Source organism: Delphinus delphis, chromosome 2 (genome assembly GCF_949987515.2).
Source record: "Delphinus delphis chromosome 2, mDelDel1.2, whole genome shotgun sequence".
In the NCBI taxonomy this organism is placed as follows: Eukaryota; Metazoa; Chordata; class Mammalia; order Artiodactyla; family Delphinidae; genus Delphinus; species Delphinus delphis.
This window is the reverse complement of record NC_082684.1, coordinates 52,864,180-52,885,428: the sequence shown is the minus strand read 5'-3', so window position 1 is coordinate 52,885,428 and position 21,249 is coordinate 52,864,180. Positions and strand designations below refer to the sequence as shown.

Genomic DNA, 21,249 nt, shown 5'->3' with positions numbered 1-21,249 from the left:
TTCTCTGTGCATCTATCTTTTGTTAACTACATAGAATTGACTGTGGCTACATTACATGGCTAGCTGTTCCATGTAATGAGATTTTGGTCCTGGCCAATAGATTTTATTTATCCTCCCCTATGTAACTGAAAACTCAGTAAGATATATCACAATAAAATATTTGCCATTTTCACACCAACACGAAACTAGACAAATGGAAATATACAGAGATAGCAGAAGACCTTGGAAAGACTCATCAATGTTTGGAGAATGATGAGACACGTCAAGGGGTATATTATGTATAAGTTTCACAATACATGGAGATACAATTTCTTTGTGATTGAAGAATATTTGAAGAATGCTGATGCAGAAAAATATTAGATTTGCTCAATAATGTATGCATTTAGGAACCAAGGGCTTCAAGAAGACATGTTTTTTAGTTGCTAAAAAAAAAAAGAAAACTTTCTGATAGGATTCTTTACAAATAGGAAAAGCAGTCTTGAGTGGTAATAAGTATGCTATCATGTGTGGTATTCGTGCATAGAAAGGTTAAAAGTTTCTCAGTGTTTCTCCACACACACACATACACACACACACCCCACAGATGGAAGATACCCGTATAGATTAGACAGCTTGTAAATTATGTAGAATTTCCACCATACTATCTGTGCTCTTCTTCCAAAAAAAGATAACTGTTGCTACAAAGCACCAGCCCAGCCAAGGGTGTTTTTCCCAGGCCCACTGCATCTAGATGGGGCCACATAACTAATTCTCTCTAATGGAATGTTTGCAGAAGTGACATATGTCAGTTCTAAGATGAAATGGCAAAGAAATCAGTATATCTTCACCATGCTCTTATTTCTTGTCTTCTGGCTAAAAGGCAAAAATGTGGTAAAAACATCAGTGTTGTAGGGGATGGCAGGGACATAAGATTAAAGGCATCTAAGTCCATGAATCACAGTGTGCAAGGCCACCAACTTTACAAGCACATTATAGTAACTGTTACATTAGTGAGAAATATAGTTCTATTACGTTATGTCACTAACATTCTAGGGTTAATTTGTTCTAACAGTTAGTCTACTTTGAGTAATAAAAATTATGATAATGTCCCTTTCTCTAATAAAGTTTAAAGCATTTCACACATTCTTGCTCTATAATAATATTATAATATTATTACAATTTATTGGGCATTCTATTACTAGGTACATTAATGGTAATGGAAGAAATGTCAAAAGAGTAATTTTAAGTAAAGGCTACCTATGCTCTTCAAGTATGATCAACTGTTGACTGGGCCTGAGTTTAGCTTTTAATTATTCCAATAATTAATGTCTTAAATCCCCTTGTTTTTGTCCTCTCATTTTAAAATATAAAAATCGTCCTTACAAAGGGATGCTATAGAGTTTCAACTTATTCCGAGGTCTTTTGTCTCTGACAAATTCAACACCTGAGTTACAGAATTCTGAAAAAGAATAAATTTGTATAAGGTACAACATTTGGGGGTAGTTTTGTTACTGAGCAAAAGATAACTCCCTCACATGGTAAATACTAAGTAAATCTTGAGTTTTCTAGATGTCTTTTACTAATTTCTCACTATGCTTACTATTCTCTTCCCTCCTAATTGGGACTCACTCTAATTCTAACCCTCATCTATGGGTCAATCTGAAAAGCACAAGGTTTGATATCCCAAAAGAGTAAAGATCTTCAGAATATTGGCTAACTAAATTTTAGAACAGTCGTTTTGATAAAAGTTGCTTTAGTCATAGACCGACAGTATATTTTCAATACTCTGGTAACCACTAAATAACTGACTAATACCTAGCCAATTTATGAAAGGCGCTAAAGAGCTGGAAAGAGTTGGAAATGTCTGACAAGATCCGCCTTTGGGTGAGCGTTGACACCCATCAGGTGCAGTGAATTCCATGAATTGGTGTTATTAGCTAATGGTTCAATAAAGGCTATCTCTGCTTCTGCAAGTCTTTTAATCTCACAGAAAATTCCAGCCACATAGATGAACACTTAAAAAGATAAGGTAACAGATGTTCAATGCCATGCTAAAATGACTGCATACAGTACTTGAAAATCTTTGTTTGTCATAGGGTAGCCTACATACTCCCTCTGCTACTAGAATTGTGAAATAGGCCCCGATAGGGAGGTTTAGCTTAATAAATGTAGCTGCTTTGTTCCTCAGATGGCTGATCCACATGATTGATCGAAGCTTCTGTTTCATCCAGGGAGGTGGGAGAGTGTGGTAGGCAGCAGACTCTGTAATTTCTGATGTCTGACAGAGCAAATGAAATTCATGTGAGACTTCCTTTCCCCTCCAAACTGCATCAACATTTATTTATGATGAAGGGGAAGGTGGGTGAAAAAAAGCAATACTGTTTACCATAAATCATGAAGTTTTACATTCTGCTTTTTAGAAAGAGGAATGACTGGTCTGTGGTATATTTACAACCTCAAAATTTCTTTAATACTTTAAATATATAAAATGTAGAATCAAAACTATCTAAAAGCTAACTCTATAATAACTTAATGTCCTTAAAGGATCAATGAAAATTATTATTCATTCTTCCATTGTAGTTGTTTTTAACTCTGTGTATAAGATTTCACACCCAGTAAGAACAAGCTTTTACATATGTACCGGATTCTCTGAGCTATGTAATCATTTCTCAATTTCAGTAGTGGTATCTACATGAAAAGATTCCAACTGAGAGGCTCGCTACTAGGCATCTATTATGATGCTTGAAATTAAAGGACCTGAAAGTGTGCTGAATGACTGCCTGAAGTAGCGAATGATAAAAAATATCTTTCAGGATCTTCTCAGATTTGGAATTCAGTCTTCTGAGTAAGATAATTTCAAACTCCTCCAAGCAAAGATGACTTCAAAAGATAAAATGTGAAGAATCAGGAGACATCAACACCTGGCAATGGAGAATGTTGGGAAGATAGTACTGACAAATGAACACTAATAAGGACAATGGAAAAGAGGACATAATAATGTGACTGAAAAAGCATACATACATCTTTTCTTTCAGCTTTGTTTAGTAGTCTAAAAAGATGAGGAAAACACTATCATGTAACAACTTTTAAAAATATGAACATTAGGTTATACAGAGCATGGACATTATGTTAAAACAAGAATGATGAAGCAAGTTATAACACTCCTGTGTATAAAATAATGAACCAAAAAATGCATATAAGGTGTTTATGAATATATACTCTGTATCACTTGAGAATGCATAGAAGTAGAAGTACCCTAAAGAGGGATACGTTATACAGATTAATCAAAAGGATGTGAGGAAATATTGAATAATATGGGTTACTAAAGAACTTTGATGCACAAAGTTAGAATCCCGAATATAAGCCACAGAAACATAGCAGTTAAATATTAGAATATGAGTGAGAATGGGCTGTGGAAAATAAAATGCAAAATTGTTTAAATCAATTTGTATCAAATGTTGTTAACTAAAAGGAAGATGAGGGGAGAAGGAGAAGTCTTTTATAAGGTTTTAGAGGGGAGGACATTTTAGAGTATTAAGAGATCATGGAAAAATCTTTAAGGGCAGATTATAACATTTATACTAAAATAGATAATCGAGTCAGTGTTAGCAAGAAAGTTGTGTAGATTTTTGAAGAGTTAGAGAGATGTAAAACCATAGGGTGAGGGATGAATCAGAAAACAGATGGAAAGTTAGAATGCCTCTATGTGAAAGATAAACACAAATGATTAAAGGCAGTAACCTCTTTTAAAAAAGAAATATGATGTCTGAAAATTTCAAGGGCATTCTTTCCCTAATGTTTTACAGAAGAGCAATAGAAATATGGTGACTCTCAGTTTGTGAATGTGTTCTGGTTAAAAACAGCACTAGGCCTTACTGAGCAAGTATACTTACACAAAGCACTTAAAACATACTAAAAAATGTCATGCTATCTGTAGACTCCGGATAAAAATATGTTCTAGATTACTCAGTATAATGAGATATTTAGAACCAAAGCTGACATACTGCAACAATTGGCTGAATCCAACAGTTGGAGAGTTGAATGAAGGAATATTCTAATAAAGCACATGTGAATTAACAGTGAGGTGTATAGTCAAAAGGACTGGATTACTTAGTGGAGTTAGGTGAATCTTACTAACAGTAACTGTCTTAACATGATATTATAAGTCTGGAGTAGAAAGATATAGTATTTCTTGTTCGTATGTGGTTTCCCAGAGGAGGAAATATTAATCATATATTAGCAATCAGCGTGTATTTTAGAAGGCATGCTTTCTGCAAATATTTGATGAAATGCAGTAAGGACTACACTAATGCAAACTCATTCCCTTCCATATTAAAATACAATTGAGAATTAATACATGAAGACAAGTAATTCCAATTCAAGGTGCTATGTGATAAATGGTTTTGGAACGGTGTAAACAATAATTTAGGAAAAAAAAAAATGGAGAGGGAGGAGATAATATATGCTTTCCAAAGAAGACTGAGATAGCTTCTTACAATATTCCTTGGTATTACTTATTTGATTTTCTGCACTGTTAACTCTACAGTTCATTGCCTCATATTTGCCATTAGTTATGCTGCTTTATTTTAGTTTTATTGCTACTTAAAAAATTTAGCTTACTTCCTTATTTTATATTAGCTTGAATCAGTCTATATTTTTAAAATATACTTTTGATCTTTTATTATGGCTTCCTAGTCTCAGGTTGTATGGTCATTTTCTGCTTTATTTTGTTTTTTATTTAATTTTTACTGCTTTTTTTTTAAGGACAATAGTAGATATTTTCTAAAATCATTCACTGTTATTACAGTAAATTATTTTCACAAGTGCATTCTTCTTCCAAGTGGTTAAGAAGATGTTACCTATTTTTATGCAGCTAATTTTTAAAATTTTCTATCTTTCCCATAAGACCCTTCCCCCCTCCAATTTTGCTACCTTGCTCTGATATCCTGAGTTAATGACATATTCAGGAAAGTCTTCTGAAAGAAGAAGGGTATGTGTGAATTAATCTTTGCATTCCCACTGTCCTCTGGAACTAAAAGAATATTCCACTTTTTGGCAGAGCTGATATGCAAAGCTTCCAGTTCAATTTTCAACAATGGCCAGAAATGTATCTAGTATGGTTTTGTGGGATGAGGTTTATTTTCTTCTACCCTCCAACTGTTCTTTAACCAGGAGAAGTGTTTATGTCCTAATAAATCTGAGGCAGTCTATATTCTTTGACCAGAAAAATCTCTAAATTGTCATGGCTTAGCCTATTTCTACTGTTATGCAGAACATTACGTGCTGGAAAATTACTTCAACAAGGCTATGCGATGCCATCAATCCCTCTTCTATATTCTCTTCTTGATATCTTTGAATTGTTGACTTACTGATGAGGGGTAAAAGGGAAATGACTCTGACTTTCCCAAGAAGAAAACCTACAGAAAGCTGGCAGAGGGTGGGAGTTAGGAATGCGAGACAATGGCCTGGTTTTCTCCACAGTACAGGTCATGTATTTCCAAGAATAAATGTGATTGGGCTGTGCCATTTTACAGGGTAAAGAATTCCTCCTAGATTGTGGCATTGTTTCATGGTTAGTTTCATTTTTTTCTTCAGAATTTTGTTATACATCTATCTAACTATCTATCTATCTATAATATCTATCTAACCTGTCTACCTTCCTCTCCTTTTTTCCCATATTTTTTTCTTTTCTGCTTTCTGTGTTTTGTGTGTGTGTGTGTGTGTTTCAATAGTAGAAAGTTGTTAGAAAGGGTATATCAAACCCTTAAAGTGAAATGATGTACTGAAAAAAAAAATTCCAAGAAATCTAAATGTATATTATTTCATAATTTTGTAAGTCTCAAATGCTATTGCTCTTTTCAAAAATTTTATGAGAATTAATTAATACCAAAAGGAACTAATATAACTCTTATGGTAACTACTTCTGCCAAGGTGTGTTAAAGATGCTAAGAAGCAGAAATATTTTCAGAGTGGTAGGAAGGTAGGAAAAGGAGAAAAGTATGTTCATAATTTCCAAGCCAGGTAATTTATTATAGTATGATCTAGAGTAGATATTTAAATATAGAAGTAGCTGTGTACATTAATTTGAATCTCTTATTTTAAACTTCAAAATTACAAAATGAAATATTTTCACTTGATCTGATTCTGACCTTTTATGGAAAAAAAAGGTAATACCATTTTCTTCATTCTCACCCATAGTCAGTATTAAAATTGACCCCTAAGAGATATTTAATACTCTGTTTTAGATATGCCTAACACAGAACATGTTTTGAGGGCATCTCGTTTCTGTTTTGGGTGTTATAACCTTTGATTCCGTAAGTGATCCTAAGTCATATGCAATAAATATCGTTTCTGCTCTGCCTGAAAATATGAATACAACAGAAAGAAAAAGAATAATTTGGAGCTATGAAATGATTTTGAAATAGTTTGAAAATAAAACAGGAACAATGGAACTGTGTTAAAACTAAAAGGAGATATGTAAAAAAACAAGCACTGTATTGCAACTTTTACAATTTGTTGTATTTTTGTCTATTTCTAGGAGACTAATACATTAGAGTTGTTCACTGAGATAAAAGACAAAGAGAGGAGAGAGGAAAGAATTACTCTAAAAGAGGAGAGAGTTATAAATTCATGCCACATTAATAATGAAAGACAAAAAAGAAAGTTGTGCTTCGGTAGTGGAAGACAGCAAACAAAATTTTATCCAGCCGTCATATTTGGGTAATCTAGGACTCACAGTGCAGTTCATCCAAGGGTGTGTCCTCTTCGGAAGAGGAGGTATTACATAATGGCATTCCACAGTGCTCTGAAAACAGAACCCAGGAGGCCTGTGGTCCTATGTAGGGACAGTCAAATAGACTAGGACAAAGGATAAAAATAAGTATTCCTGATCCATATCTGCTCACCTCGGAACATGTCCCTAGCTAACTACAGAGGTCCACAAGTCCCACTAACATTAATGATAACATTAATTATCAATATTTAAGTAAGAAAGATGTACTATGTTCACTCCACAGAGCTTCACATTTTATAAAGGAAATGTCTCTGAGTTGATAAACCCTGCAATCTCGCTTTCCAAATCTGAGGGAATATACTTTGGTCATGCAAGTGTAAAGCTGCTTATCAGTTATGACTCTGTGTTTTAAGAACTCTCCCCGCTCAGATGGCTACAGTGCCCCACCTACCAACTAAGAGGATGGTAGGAGGAGGCTAACTATGGAGTCTAAGCAGAATAACCCCAGAGTTTCTTAATTATTCCATGAAAGAGTCAAAATTAAGTAGTTTCATAGTTGCCAGCAGCTCAAGTTAAAAAATATACACCCTGTGAGATGGAAGCACAAAACCAGCAGGGTCCAAGGCAGTTGCACCAGGAAGAACATTTGGTCAAACTTCTGACTCAAAGTAGAAATAAGAAAGAGAATTGTAAAGATCTTAGAACAGAGGGAATTCAGACCTGGAAATAACAACAAAGAGCGTGTCTTAGTTTTATAAACAGAATAGCACTGTCCAAAAAAGTAGAAGCAATTTAAATTTTCTGTGGTACATTTATTTCTCAGGAAAGTGGCTTCCAACTGTGAGCATTCGCTCCTTCACAGACTCTGTGCTCAGCAGCTCAAATGTATTCCATCACACAAATACCTGTAATGATTGCAGACTACAGACTGAACCACAATAAGGCATCAAAAAAGAGAAGAAAGAAAAGACCAAAGATAGACACTCAATGAAAAAGATTTGAGCAACACATGATCTTGGTTTTCTTATTTTCATGTGAAGTGAACGATACTAGTGAAGTTCAAAGCTGTTCGCTTTTCCCAGAAACCCAATTTCAAATTATTTCAAAGAGGAACACTTTGAAAGGACCGAAACAAAAAGAATAAAAGAAACTCATAGTTGAGGAATGTGCTTTCAGTAACAGTCCCTAAACTGAAATCTGTGGAAGCCCTACGTATTTAATTGAGGACAGTAAATTGTTCTAATTAGAAATATCTTGTAAGCAATGAAGACAGTTCACCAGCTAACAGCCCTCTTAGGTCTTTGCCATTATAAGGAACTTAATAAACTCTAATCATTTTGCCACCTTTAAATCCAGCTCACAAGAGATGTTCCCAATAAAACTAGTGACTGTGGTAGGTGATGGCCACAGGGATTGGTAACTAGGAATAAAGGGAGCAGACAAGAAGGATAACTATGAAGATTCAGATGTTTTCCAAACTTCCTGGATGTTAAGAATTGCCTAAGGTAATTTAAAAAATATACAATAAAATTCTGCCAGAATACAAGTTATGGTTAAAAATACGAATTCCTGTTAAAATTACAACTTCAATCTGAGAGCCACTGGCTCCTAATCCCCCAAGAAGGAATAAGAAGCTGTATGCTCAGGGCCCCAAGGGATTATTATCAACATGGTAATTTTGGAAATAAGTCATACCAATAATGGAGCATTTTTTAAATAGAAATAAAGGACTAAAGTAAGTTAATTATGCCTAGATGATTTCAATACTAAACAATTATTTTGGCTTCTTCCCTTCCCACCTCTCATATTAAAATGATTGAACATATTAGCAACATATCAACATCAGATGCTCAGAGAACATAGAGCAAGGTTTTAAAACTGGACTTTACCAGCAAAATTGAAGCATTTATGTATAGTTGTGGTTTACTAACATAAACTTTGAAGAAGTTCATGAGTTTAGAAAAGAAATCTCGTGTGTGTGTGTGTGTGTGTGTGTGTGTGTGTATCAAAGAAGTTAAACTCTAAGTCATGGAAAAGAACAGGAATATTCAGTTCAGAACAGAATATTCAGGAATCCTACAATTCCTGAAAAGGTAAATATAGAACTGAAAAAAACTAAATATTATGTCATAGATAATAATTTTCAGCAAATTTGAATCTGAAACTGAATTTCTATTAAAATTGCTTTCATAATTCCTTATCCCATTTCAAAATGGGATAAAAATAAAAATAAAAATCCTTTGAGAATTATTTATGTACAAACTCCTGAAAAAAAATCACATGACTGCTTGCCTCCCAAGCATGTGACATAATAGTAGATACTGTATGGACTATAAGTCTTAGCTCCTGTTTGTAGAATGTTTATAACTTAGGTGGAAAAAGATGGGGCACAGCTAACCCAAAACTAAAATTACAGTAACAGTCCATAACATATAGGAGTCCAAATACCTGTATGTGATACAATTTATAAATATTATATATTTATAAACTGAGCCTAACTAATCAGCTAAATCTTCACATAGAGATTGAGGTGAACTTCGAAATATAGGGAAATTCATTTTAGCAAGAAGACAAAAAGGGGATACTCTGGAAGTAAGAGCTCTTAATCTCCAAGCAAACTTCTGGAGACATATGAATAGTATTGTTAAATAACAGCTATACTTTTACAATCACCCGTTATATGCAACGCATTGTGCAAAGTACTTTTCATCTCATTTAATCCTCATATTATTGTTTTGACTCATTTCTGTAAGGCCAACTGGCCCGAGGCAGGGGAACACAATCAGATTCACAGGTTGCATCAGACCGAAACTCTCCGGACCACCCAGTTCCAGAAACTGACCTGGAGACTTTCCGGACCACCCAGTTCCAGGAACTGACCTGGGGACTTTGCACCCGGCCCAGCCTTCCCGCCTTTCGAGGGGCGGGACTAACGGTCCCCCAGGATACCCGAAAAGACCACCAAATAAGGAATACCCTGCGCCCTCCCAGATTCACCACACCCTCTTCCCTTCTTCCCCTATAAAATCTTGCCCAACCCTCACCCGGGTGCGACTTCTCTGGCCCCTTTCTCTCGGACCAGTGAACCTCGCCCGGGAGCGCTCCCTAATAAAGCTCACTTGAAGCTTTCCTCTGTTTCGCGGTGCCGTTTGTTAAGATCCGACCTTACAATTTCCTGTAATAGAACGGAAATTATAGGGTTTTTCTGATCATTCTTTATTTAATGGCATCTCTTTAGTCTATCATGATTATAACTTAAAGTATAATGCTGTACTTGATAGTTCAATTTAATGGCCAAACATTTGTTGAGAGGACTGCTTAGGACATCACCAATGTATGTACGTAACCTAAGAATTTTATGACATTAGTCACAAGTTCTCCCTAGAACAATTACTGCAAGATAAACTGGGTAGTTTAGTTTTAAAGGTCATTTCTAATTTACTGTGAACATACACGCACACACAGCCTTTGTTGCTTTGCCTGTGCCAGCAGACAGGAACCACAGCTGACCAGACCACAGATGGACCAGAGGTGGATATGAGATCCAAGAGAAAACAACTCATAGGCTAGGAAAAACATCAATCCAATTCTCTTTCCTGCAAGTATTTGAACTAAGTGCTACAGTAAGTCTTGTTAGATAACTCAGACTGAGATTTACATAGTCATTTGGGACTAGCAGAGATAGAAGGATGGAGAGAGATGGGACACAGATAAGCAGATGAAAGAGAGAGAGAGAGAGAGAGAGAGAGAGAGAGAGAGAGAGAACTGGTATTATCCTTGAGAGGTAGAGAAAGAAGTCTGCTTTTTTTGCTTTTCCAATTTCAGTTTCAGTCTCTGCAACAAGGCTGTGCCTCATTTACAGGACTTGGATGTCAACGAGATGTCACCTTTCAACTAACGTTAGAACAGGTATGTTCCTGTTATATGAATAACAAGGGTATCTTTCAAGAGAAATGATATTTCAAAGTGAAGTCTTCAAACTCTTCCTTTGAAATATGTGTGTGTATACATACACATACACATGATACATTTGATATATTTATGATATATTTCTAATACCATATATTAACACCATATTATAACATAAAATTATATATATACAATATACATTCTTTCATTCAATAGATATCTTTAATTTCACTTCCTGAAGCTTGTGCTTTCCTGTGCAGAACATAAGTAATAGAGGGAACTGCAGAAAAGGGAAAGGGGCAGTTGAATCACTTCTAGAAGGAACAAGGCCAAGTGTTTGGAACAAACCACCAACTCAGAGACTGTGAACTGCAGCAATTATGACTGAAGAGGGATAGTGAAGGTGCCACTAAGGAGGTAACTCTATTCTTCAAAATGGCACCAAGATCGTAAATTACTACTTTCTCAACAAAAAGCCACAAAGATTTATGATAAATGCCTGCCAAAACGGTTAAAAGGAGAAGCCAAAACAAGGCTGGCAGTTAGAGAGGGGAAAACACGGCAGAGTTTACAGAAAGGTTTCCTTTATCCTCCTCAAAGACTAAGCATTATTGTGTATCCATGGCTGACTATATGGGTAGCTGAGTGATCAAAATAATGGCATACAAAGTACATGTGCTGCAGGAATGCAAAAGAAACACAATCAAATTTCATGTAGTAGGAAATCCGGGAGTGGAGAGACATGAATCTTGCAGCATGACATGCAATAAAGGTTCTGGATAAGGGCTCTGGGGAAAGAGACTGTCACCTTTCGTCCTCCTCCCTCCATTAATATGCCCTACAATGGCATGAATGAGGGCATCATTTAAAGGTTTTGATAGCTTGGCATAATTTTTAATATTCTGAAGCAGCTGAAGAGGCAGCATAATGTAGTGGGTAAATGGACAGCCCCTCAGAGCCACACTGCTTGGGGATGCCTTCTCACCCTCCCACTTACCAGCTCTTTGACCTTGAGGAAGGCATTTAGATCCTTGTGCCTCAGTTTTCTCATCTGTAAAATGAGGGATAAATGAGGTTGTGCTGATGACTAAATGAGTGTTTGTGTATGTATTTAGAACAGAGCCTAACTCATATTAAACACCATATATATAATTTAATATTATTTAATATTTTAACCTTGTTAACTGGTTATAACAACTCATATAGAATAAACTTTAACTCCATACTTAAAACATGGCTAAAGTAAAAACTCTATTAATATAGTGTCTGTCATATAATAAAATGTTTATATTAAGATGGAGCAGAAAGTGAGAAGCACTGGAAATCAGGCTAAGGAAACTGGACCTGATCCTGTAATAACGGAGAGCCACGGAGGGTAGAAGCTTACAGAGGTGGCGGAGTGAAAGCAACGTTGGTTTTGCATTGCTATCAGGTTGGCACAGGAGAAAAGAGCTGAGGGGTGAGGCCAATCAGAACAGTGTTGCAAAAGCCCAATAATCCAAGCATTTCTGCGTGGGTGACAGTGACAAAAGCAGTCTTGGGATGGCTTCAAACCAACTTCATGAGACGTTTAAATTTTCTGAGGTCTTGCCTATCCATAATCTTCAAAAGATGTCTCAAAGAAAGAAAAGAGATGAGTAGATTTATTCTTTATGGGAATTACAAACTGAATATATCAATAATTATGGCAGCTCCAAAGCTGATGGACGCTCGTGTTGATTTTGTTGACCTTCATCTTATTTCTAAGTTGAAAAGCTGGATGACAATTATTGGCCCCCATACAATAGAAAACTCTTAATCACAGCTGAGTGGAGTAAGTAGTTTTTCTTTCTAAAGCCTCTTCAAGGAAAGAGTTGTGTGGATAGTAACTCTGATTGTGATGAGGGTGGGCAGCTGAAGCCAAAATTAATCCAATTCTAAATGATTAATAAATCAGCTGAAACAAAAGTGGACTGGAGTCCTTATCCATGCCCAGTAGAGCTTCACCTGACCTCATAAATTGAACTTCTCATGGTGTTTTTCCTTTAACTAAGGAGTTAAAGTAGCATTGAAATTTAGCTTAAACCAACAGGGAAATTTTTTTTAAGTATATTTTAGTTAAATTTGGCACCTCTTTTGGATATAAATGCCAGGTGCATTGCTTTTCAAATGACTTTAGCTCACTGCAAAGTGTCTAAGCATATAGGGAATCTTGACAATTTACTATGCAAATAATAATCACTTAAAATTGCCTTTGAAATGTCAAATCTGCTCCACACTGAGGACTGGAAATTTGAAAAAAGATTTTCTTTCATGTTTTACATCCAGAGGAAGGCTCTGGAAACAAATATGATTCTATTTTATTTGATTGCTATATATATAACATACTCCAGAGAAATATAAAAGTCACATAACAACGACCTACATGATGTCATGATATACTCAAAAATTGCTATCTCAACAGACTTATTTAACATTAATTTGGATTAGAATTGGAAAGAAATTAATATCTTCTTTTTATATTAGAAGGGCAACCTAAAGTTAATGTCTATAAAGGTAGATAGGGTTTTCCCTCCTACTCTCCTTGTCTCCCTTCTGTATGAAAGAAATTAAAACAGCCAGTGACACTACACCCAGGCTCACTAAGGTTCAGCTCTATCACAGTGTCAGCTAGCAGATTTTATGAAGCTTCCCATGGGATTGGTTTCTCTAGTTTAATGGGATTTCCACTGAATGGTTACCCACCAGGTCTATCAAGATTAAGAGCGAAAAATTCTCCCAGGATTAGCTATTTCCAGTGCCAAATTGGCAGCAATTAATGAAAGCATGGAATCAAGGTTGATTTTATACTCAGCTGAGAAGACAGCATTTTCCCCTAAAATTTGTAACAGAAAGTTTTAGGAAGTAAATTTCTATGTTATGATTTACCATCAATGGTGGATTTGTTTACACGTCTCATCTCAAGGTTGTGGGGGAGTGGTAAGGGAAAATTATTGTTCTTCTCCACTTGGGGTGGTACTGGGGAGGAGGTTCTAAATCACTCTTACCACTGTTTTAGTATCCCAAAATATTATGGATTGATAGTGCAAAAAATTGGTAAGTTTTTTTTTTCTTTTTTATCTTGCCAGGTAAAAGCTAGATGGCTCTCAGAATAGAAACCAAAAGGGAAGGGGAGAGATTCTTGAGCATTCTTCTATTTCCTGTGACTAATGGCATTAATGGAAGGTTTTTTGTTTTGGTTTGGTTTTGTTCTTTTAGTAACAGACTCTGGTTGTTATCACATTATCATTTTAACACAGTCTGTGCTCAATCACTTAGTAGTGAGAACGTTATAAAATTATCTTGACATTTAAAAATATATCCCCTTATTTCTACTCTACATTAAACTAGTTAAACATATTTTAAAATCAACTAAAGCAAAATGAAAAGGAAAATTATTGTATGAACAAGTCTAAGAAATATAATTCAGCAAAATGCTTATTTATTTAAAAAACAATCATGGCAGCCTTTTTCCCATTTTTAGAACTAAACTTCTCTAGCAAAATGCTTTCTCCTTTTCATTTAGAAACACTTAATCTTGGTTAAATTGATTTATTCAAATAAAATAACTAACATTAGACAATTTGCTCAGTTAATGTTCACATAATTCCAAATTTTAAAATTGCCTCAATCTTTTTAGTGGCATATTTACTCTTTGGGAATTAACTTAGTAATAAACTCTATGAATGCAGAAAATATTAAAGGCTTGACAAGTACAATAATTCTTGGATTCCATGAGAGTTCCAATTTTGTATTAGAATAATAGTTTACTAAATTAGAAGATGATAGCTGAAAAATCATTTACATCTCTTTCCAAGTAACTTTTAGTCTGTTACAAGACCAGGCTTCCACAAATAAAATGTTTATGGTGTTATTATATTTCCAGTGAATAGTGAATGGAATGCTTTTTATTCAAGGTAATGTAGTAAGTTATATTGGGGAACAGGAAATAAAAAACGCTATTGTTTTTCCTTTAAGTTTGTAAAAGTAACATATCAAAACTAATGATAATCCAGAAAAGGAAAAAATATATAGTCCCATTATTCTAACACAATGATTCTATTATAGTTTATTCAGCTTTGAGCTATGCCTATATGTATACTTTAGCTGTAAAATATGTAGCCATAGTAATAGCATATGTATAATTTTAGTTTTCAGTTTTTTTCACTTAACATTTATCTCATATGCTTTTCCATATTTTAATGCCATTAGTAATGGTTGCACATTATTCCATCAAACAGCTACCCTATAACTTTTAAACTAAAATATCTAAGATTTTTAAAAAGTGGAATGATGACTTAAAGCAACTGAAATTCCTTGATAATTTGTAACTCTATGTAACAATATCATTCACATTTTTGTGTCTGTCAGTTGCTCAGATTTTCATCCTTTTTTCTTTCTTTCTTTCTTTTTTTTTTTTTTGTGCAGTACGCGGGCCTCTCACTGTTGTGGCCTCTCCCGTTGCGGAGCACAGGCTCCGCAGGCGCAGGCCCAGCAGCCATGGCTCACGGGCCCAGCCGCTCCGTGGCATGTGGGATCTTCCCAGACCGGGGAACGAACCCGTGTCCCCTGCATCGGCAGGCGGACTCTCAACCACTGCACCACCAGGGAAGCCCCATCCTTTTTTCTTGATGCTTATACTATGGCCTGCTTAATTTTAGGGATACTAAAATCATAAAGCTTAAACGAATCATGTCTGCCAGAAAATATAAGGTACAGCTAAATTTTAGAACATAGAACACTTAATTCTTATGGTATATGTGTCATTTCTGCCATACAGTTATCAAGTGCTTACTTTGTGAGACTTACTATACTAGTCACTGGATGACAAACTACTTTGTAAGACGAAACCCTTCTCAATACGCATAAGTAATTTATTCCCCCAAAGTAAGGCAGTGGACTGTTAGTTCTGCAGGCATGATGAGGCAGGCTAGGTTCAGTTCATGCCAGTGGTTGTTCAGGACGGGACAGTTACAGCGGCTTTAGTACATTAGCAGGTCATGGCCTAGAAATGGTGGCAGGAAAGGGTCAGGCAAGGTTTGAGGAACCTGATCATCCGGGAGGAGTATAGAGAGAAGAGCTGGAGGGAGGTTCTCCTTATCTCATCAGCTGGGCAACTTTGAAAGCCTGTGTCTCCATTTCCTCAGCTGGAAATAATTTTAATAATACCTAATTTTTTGAATGGTTATGAGATTCAGTGAAGTTGCACCTGAGGGGTGCTTACTGGCATCTCTGTGCTAGATTTAAAGGAAAAAAAACCTCAAAACTGTTCATTTTTGTTGTTGATAGTATTCTTCAGTCAATTTATGAGCCAAGTCTAGGGTAACCGAACATGAGAAGCTGGCAGGTTCATTAAGGGAAGTGTGAGGAGAAGCATATGCACAGCCCAAGGGAAGAAAGGCCACTTGTAACAAAGGACACCTGGAAGCAAGGTGTAATGACAAAGCAGTTAGAAATAAGGAAAGTCACTGATCAGAACAAGTAACAAATCACAGGGCAAAGGCCCAATCAGCCCTGCCAGTTGGCAGCCCTGTGCTTCCAATTCCCTTCATTTTGAGTTAAGGCACCAGAGGTCTCTCTCCACCAAGTCATGGAGGAAGACAGGTTCCAACCATCAGCCATGGATATAACAACTCTCTCTTGTTTTATAAACAATATTTTGTTTTAATGTCGGATTTAGGCCTTACAAATGCCCAAAGAAAACATCAATGTACTCCAAAACAATTTTTGAGAGAGCAAGGACTTTGATATTTTAAAATAAAGTTCTCTGAAGCCAAAGGTAGAAATCAAAAAGAAAAGCACCAACAGACTTGACTACATTGATATTAACCTCTTTTAAATGTGAAAAAGCATCATGAAGAAAGTTAAAAGGCAAAGGACAAACTGCAGGGGGATTTGTAATATAGGGTCAGAGGGTTAATATCATTATATGTAAAAAGACTTGCAAAGCAAATTTCTAAAATGAATACTCCATGATGGGGTTGGATATGTGTTTCAGGAAGCTCATTTTGAGAAGAGTGTGAATAAGGGGAGAAGGAAGGCAAGGCTGGAGGCATGAAAGCTACTGTGATAGTCCACAGGAGAAAGGAATGAGGACCTGAACTAAAAGAAGTGGCGTCAGGGTAGAAAAGAGAGGAAGGCAGAGCTTCATGAGCCATTGGGGAGATCAAATTTACAGTGACTAATTAAACATATGAGGAAACTTTCCAACTGGGGCAGGAATGAGGGCAAAGGATGAACCTAGAACAGGTATGTTATCAGAAAATTTAAATTTTATTCCCTGCTTATGGAGGCTTTGTATACTTGCTCTCTACCTGACATGTCTTTTCTTCCATTAACAAGAAAAAGCTCATCATTAAAATTCAGTCCAACATCAAAAAATAAAATAAAAAATAAAAATTCCAATAGAAAAATGGACAAGCTTCAAGGACAAAATTAATTTTTTAAAACTTTGGCTAAAAAGCATAGACATAGTGTTTAATCTGAGTAATGAATATCTATGAATATAAAAACATGCAAATTGTCAAAAGTATAAAAATATGCACATGTATATAAAATCTAGTGTTGGACATGGGGAAAGAGGTAATCATACTTGCTAGGAGTATAAAATGTTAAAAAATTACCTGGAGCACAATTTGTCAAAATATAACAAAGCTCTTGAAAATAACTATAAAACTTAATCTTGAATATCCTAAACAATAAAATAAAGATATTCATGAAGGTTTAAATATAAAGGTAATATACTTAGAACATTTTGTACTAGAAAAATTTTAAGATATTATTAATGATTACTGATAAGGGATTACTTAATAAAACAGCATATATATTAACTGAATCTAATCTTATAAACAGTTATTGATTTATAAAGATATAAACATATTCTCAGGTGAAGAAAAGAAATTAGAAAACATACACAGTAGGACTTGATTTTTTTATGGGTAAATTCTATATTGTGCCTAGAAGAGATCTGAAGGACATAGAGTTTATCATTTAACATGAGACTATATATTTTAAAATTACCTTCTTTTCCCTAATTAATGTTTTATAAATTTTCAATAACAAATGTGGACATCTGCATATAGTTTTGTAATGGGGAAAATCTGATAGAAGGTGTAATAACATGACCTTTGGGCACAGTCAAATCAGATATGGAGAGCCAGTTCTGCCAACAATCAGTCTTTTTAACACTCTGTTTTTTAAATCTAATAGTGGCATCCACATTACCAAGTCACACATATTAAATTAAATAATACATGTAAAGTGCTTGATACAATGACTGCCATGAGGTGAGTACTCAAATATTTGTTCAGTCTTTTGACATATGATTTGAAAGCACTTTAAGCTTCTGCATGTTAGGAAACATGTTTTTAATTTGAATACCCCTGGAACCTATAATATTATCAAGTACAAAATGAAATTTTGTGAAAATTGTGCAATGGAAGGAAGAATGAAGGCATAATATGGAAAGCGTGCTCCTACTATGATTAATATCTCAACCAGAGTTCATACCTGATTCTTTTGATTTTTCAGGTCCTTAACCAAGTTTTCATTTATGACCCTAACTCTGACTTTTTGTTCCACAGGGCTTTTGTCTTTACCTGATTTAAATAATTATTGGCTCTCAACTTTGATTTCTACCTTGGACTTTATTTTTGTACACCGAATTTTATATGATAGTTGACTAATGTTCTTCCACTATAGCAACTTTTGTTTTTCTGTACAAATCCTTTGTCTGAGATATGAGAATGATATTCATTCATTTATAAGTAAAGAGAGAGCAATCCTCATAGATTCTATGTGTAAGAGGATCTTGCCTGGTTCTACCAAAAACCATCCATGGTTATTCATTTCAAATATAGAGTATGTACATGTCAGTCCCAAACTCCCTAACTATCCCTCCCCATCACCCGTCCCCCTTGGTAACCATAAGTTTGTTCCCTGTATAGCACAGGGAACTCTGCTCAATATTCTGTAACAACATAATTGGGAAAAGAACTTGAAAAAGAATAGATACATGTATATGTATAACTGAATCACTTTGTTGTACACCTGAAGCTAATACAACATTGTTAATCAACTGTACTCCACTATAAAATAAAAAGTTAAAAAAAAAGAAACCATCCATGATATTCCACAGATACTCACACATACATGTAGTACCAAGAACCCTGACAGATCATCCAGACAATCTCTTTCTTTTAAACAGGACAAAACTTTGTTCCTGAAGGTCAAGGCATTATCTGTCCATGGTTAAATAGCTAAACAGTAAGAGGACTGAGTTCAGGCCTCCGTATTCCCAGGCCACTGCCCTTCCCACGACATCCTGTGGCTTTTAAGTTACTTAAAAATAAACCCAATGCTGCTGAAACAGATTGCTTTTGTTTTTAAAAAGGACAACATTTCTGGTATTTTAGTTCACGATGCCTAAGGCAAAACTCAACCCTACATATTTTTTCTGAAGAAAATATAACTCAGTTCAGCTTAAATAGTTGCAGTTGACTGGGTAGAAATTTTGTTTTCCATCTGCTAAATCAACCAAACTTCAGGGCTGAACTTTCTATCTTTCAAAACACAGACATATTGCATGTATTCTAGATGGACACATTGCTGGCCAAAACAAAGATAGTTATGCAGTATCAAATAATGCTTTCAGTGGTACTTTTGCTGAAATGCAATTATATTTACAAATATCATTTTACATATGTTTTCATATCCAAGGACAGTACCTCTCTAGCAGCAATGAATTCAAATGACCCTTCTCTGATAGAGAATGCATTGAGAAAAATCTCTCGTGAGTTAGGAATTCAGTGGAGGATATTCTACCAGTGGATGACAGAGCATGCTAAATGGATGAGGAAAAGACACGGCTTTGAATTGGAGATATTTTGACATCTTAAAGCCTTTGAAATGGCAGCTAATTTCCAGAGAACGTCACCTTTGGCTCTTTATAGGCAAGTCAGATTTGGCTGTAGTTCCCTGTACTCGGCGGCTCCACCAAAAGGAAATATCCATCATGCTCACTTTAAAACAATTATTTTTTAGAGTAACAGTCATAGCCTCTTTATTGTAACGATCTGATAAACATGATAATTTTTTCTCAATTAAACTGAATTTGCAAGGCGCACTGCATATAGGCATAATAATTATCCTAATTATGAGTCAAATAGATGAATATTAGATGTTGATATAAACTCAGAAATACTTCAAAATCGATTAACAGCTTCCCTATTGAGATATAGAGTAGAATGACGATTCAAACGATAACACGCAATACTAAACATAATTCTTTATTTTTCAAATGAGGGAGGTTTGCATCGATTCAAAATCTAGGTCCTACAGTAAGGTAAGGTACACATTGACAACACTTTTCAGGCTGTTGTCTACAGACTCAAAGCTGCAAACCGTGCAATCTATTGAAGGATCTCCTGCCTCCTCTTGGCATCTAATTTTCATTACAGGCTTATTCCCTACAAGCAATTACTGTCCTGTACATAGGACATAAAAAGTTAATGATGTAAACATTACCTTTGGTGAAATGTGCTTCTAAATAACTGCCAGTAAACATTCACTCAATCTCACAAGGAAAAATATTCACATGGTACAAGAAACAAGTGATTCCAGATAGTAATTATTCATAACATGTCCTATATTCCTTCTCCCAGTGATGTACCACACCCCCAGCTAATCACACAAAAATCTGAGTCATCTTTTCACCATTAGTTTATAGCTTCCAGTTCCTACAATCTCTCAAATCAAATCACATCTGCTCCATCTGTACTTGCCAATTGTTCAGGTTCACATCTTATCTTCCAAAGGTTATGCAATAACATCCTTTCTGTTCTCTCTCCCTCCAGGTTCATCTCTTTCAAATTGCTTATGCTAAACTAGGCATAAATATTTTTAAAACATGGCTCCTTTACATAAAAAAGCATAAAATTTTAATCATTTAGAAATTATCTCATACCTAATGCCCTTCCCTCCTTAATATTTACTTAAAAGCTTCTAATGGACAGCTCTTTAAAACTCAGCCATACTTTAGCACATATAAAATTAATGCATAAATACACATACAAAATAAAACATTTCCAAAGAGAAGGACCTAACATATTAGGGTTTACAGTTGAGCTAAGAACTGCACGAATTGAACTAAAATTGTTTCTAGTGGTACTTAAGCTTAAATATTGGGTGACTATTTTAATATGTCAAATGAATTTTTCCCATCACACATCTTTTAAGTCTAAGAATCAATATTTCTAAGAAAATGATGCCTTTAATTTATCTATGATAAAATGATATTTGACAATAGCACTAACATTTAGTTCCTAATTTCTTTTATTACTTGGTAAGAATGGTTATAAGAATTAACATTTCAAGTAACAAGTAATAATAATCCAAGATTTTTATCAGAAGAATATAGTTTGGACGGTTAGTATGACATTCATATTATAAAAAAGAAAAAATACTGTTTTCTCACCTTTTTTTCAAAATGATAAAGATGCAGTTAAGGTTTTAACTATCATTCACAGAACAGGAAGGAATAGATAAACTTAGTCCACCAGCACTAAACCTTAACGACCACTGTGGCTTCTGAAACCTAGTATAGAAGACAA

General features: G+C 35.1%; 1 protein-coding gene across 1 annotated transcript in view; it reads right to left on the bottom strand.

Annotated features, from left to right (window-relative positions):
* MDGA2 (MAM domain containing glycosylphosphatidylinositol anchor 2) overlaps positions 1 to 21,249 on the bottom strand; it is an 822,856-nt gene that overhangs the window by 617,534 nt on the left and 184,073 nt on the right. The window lies entirely within an intron of this gene.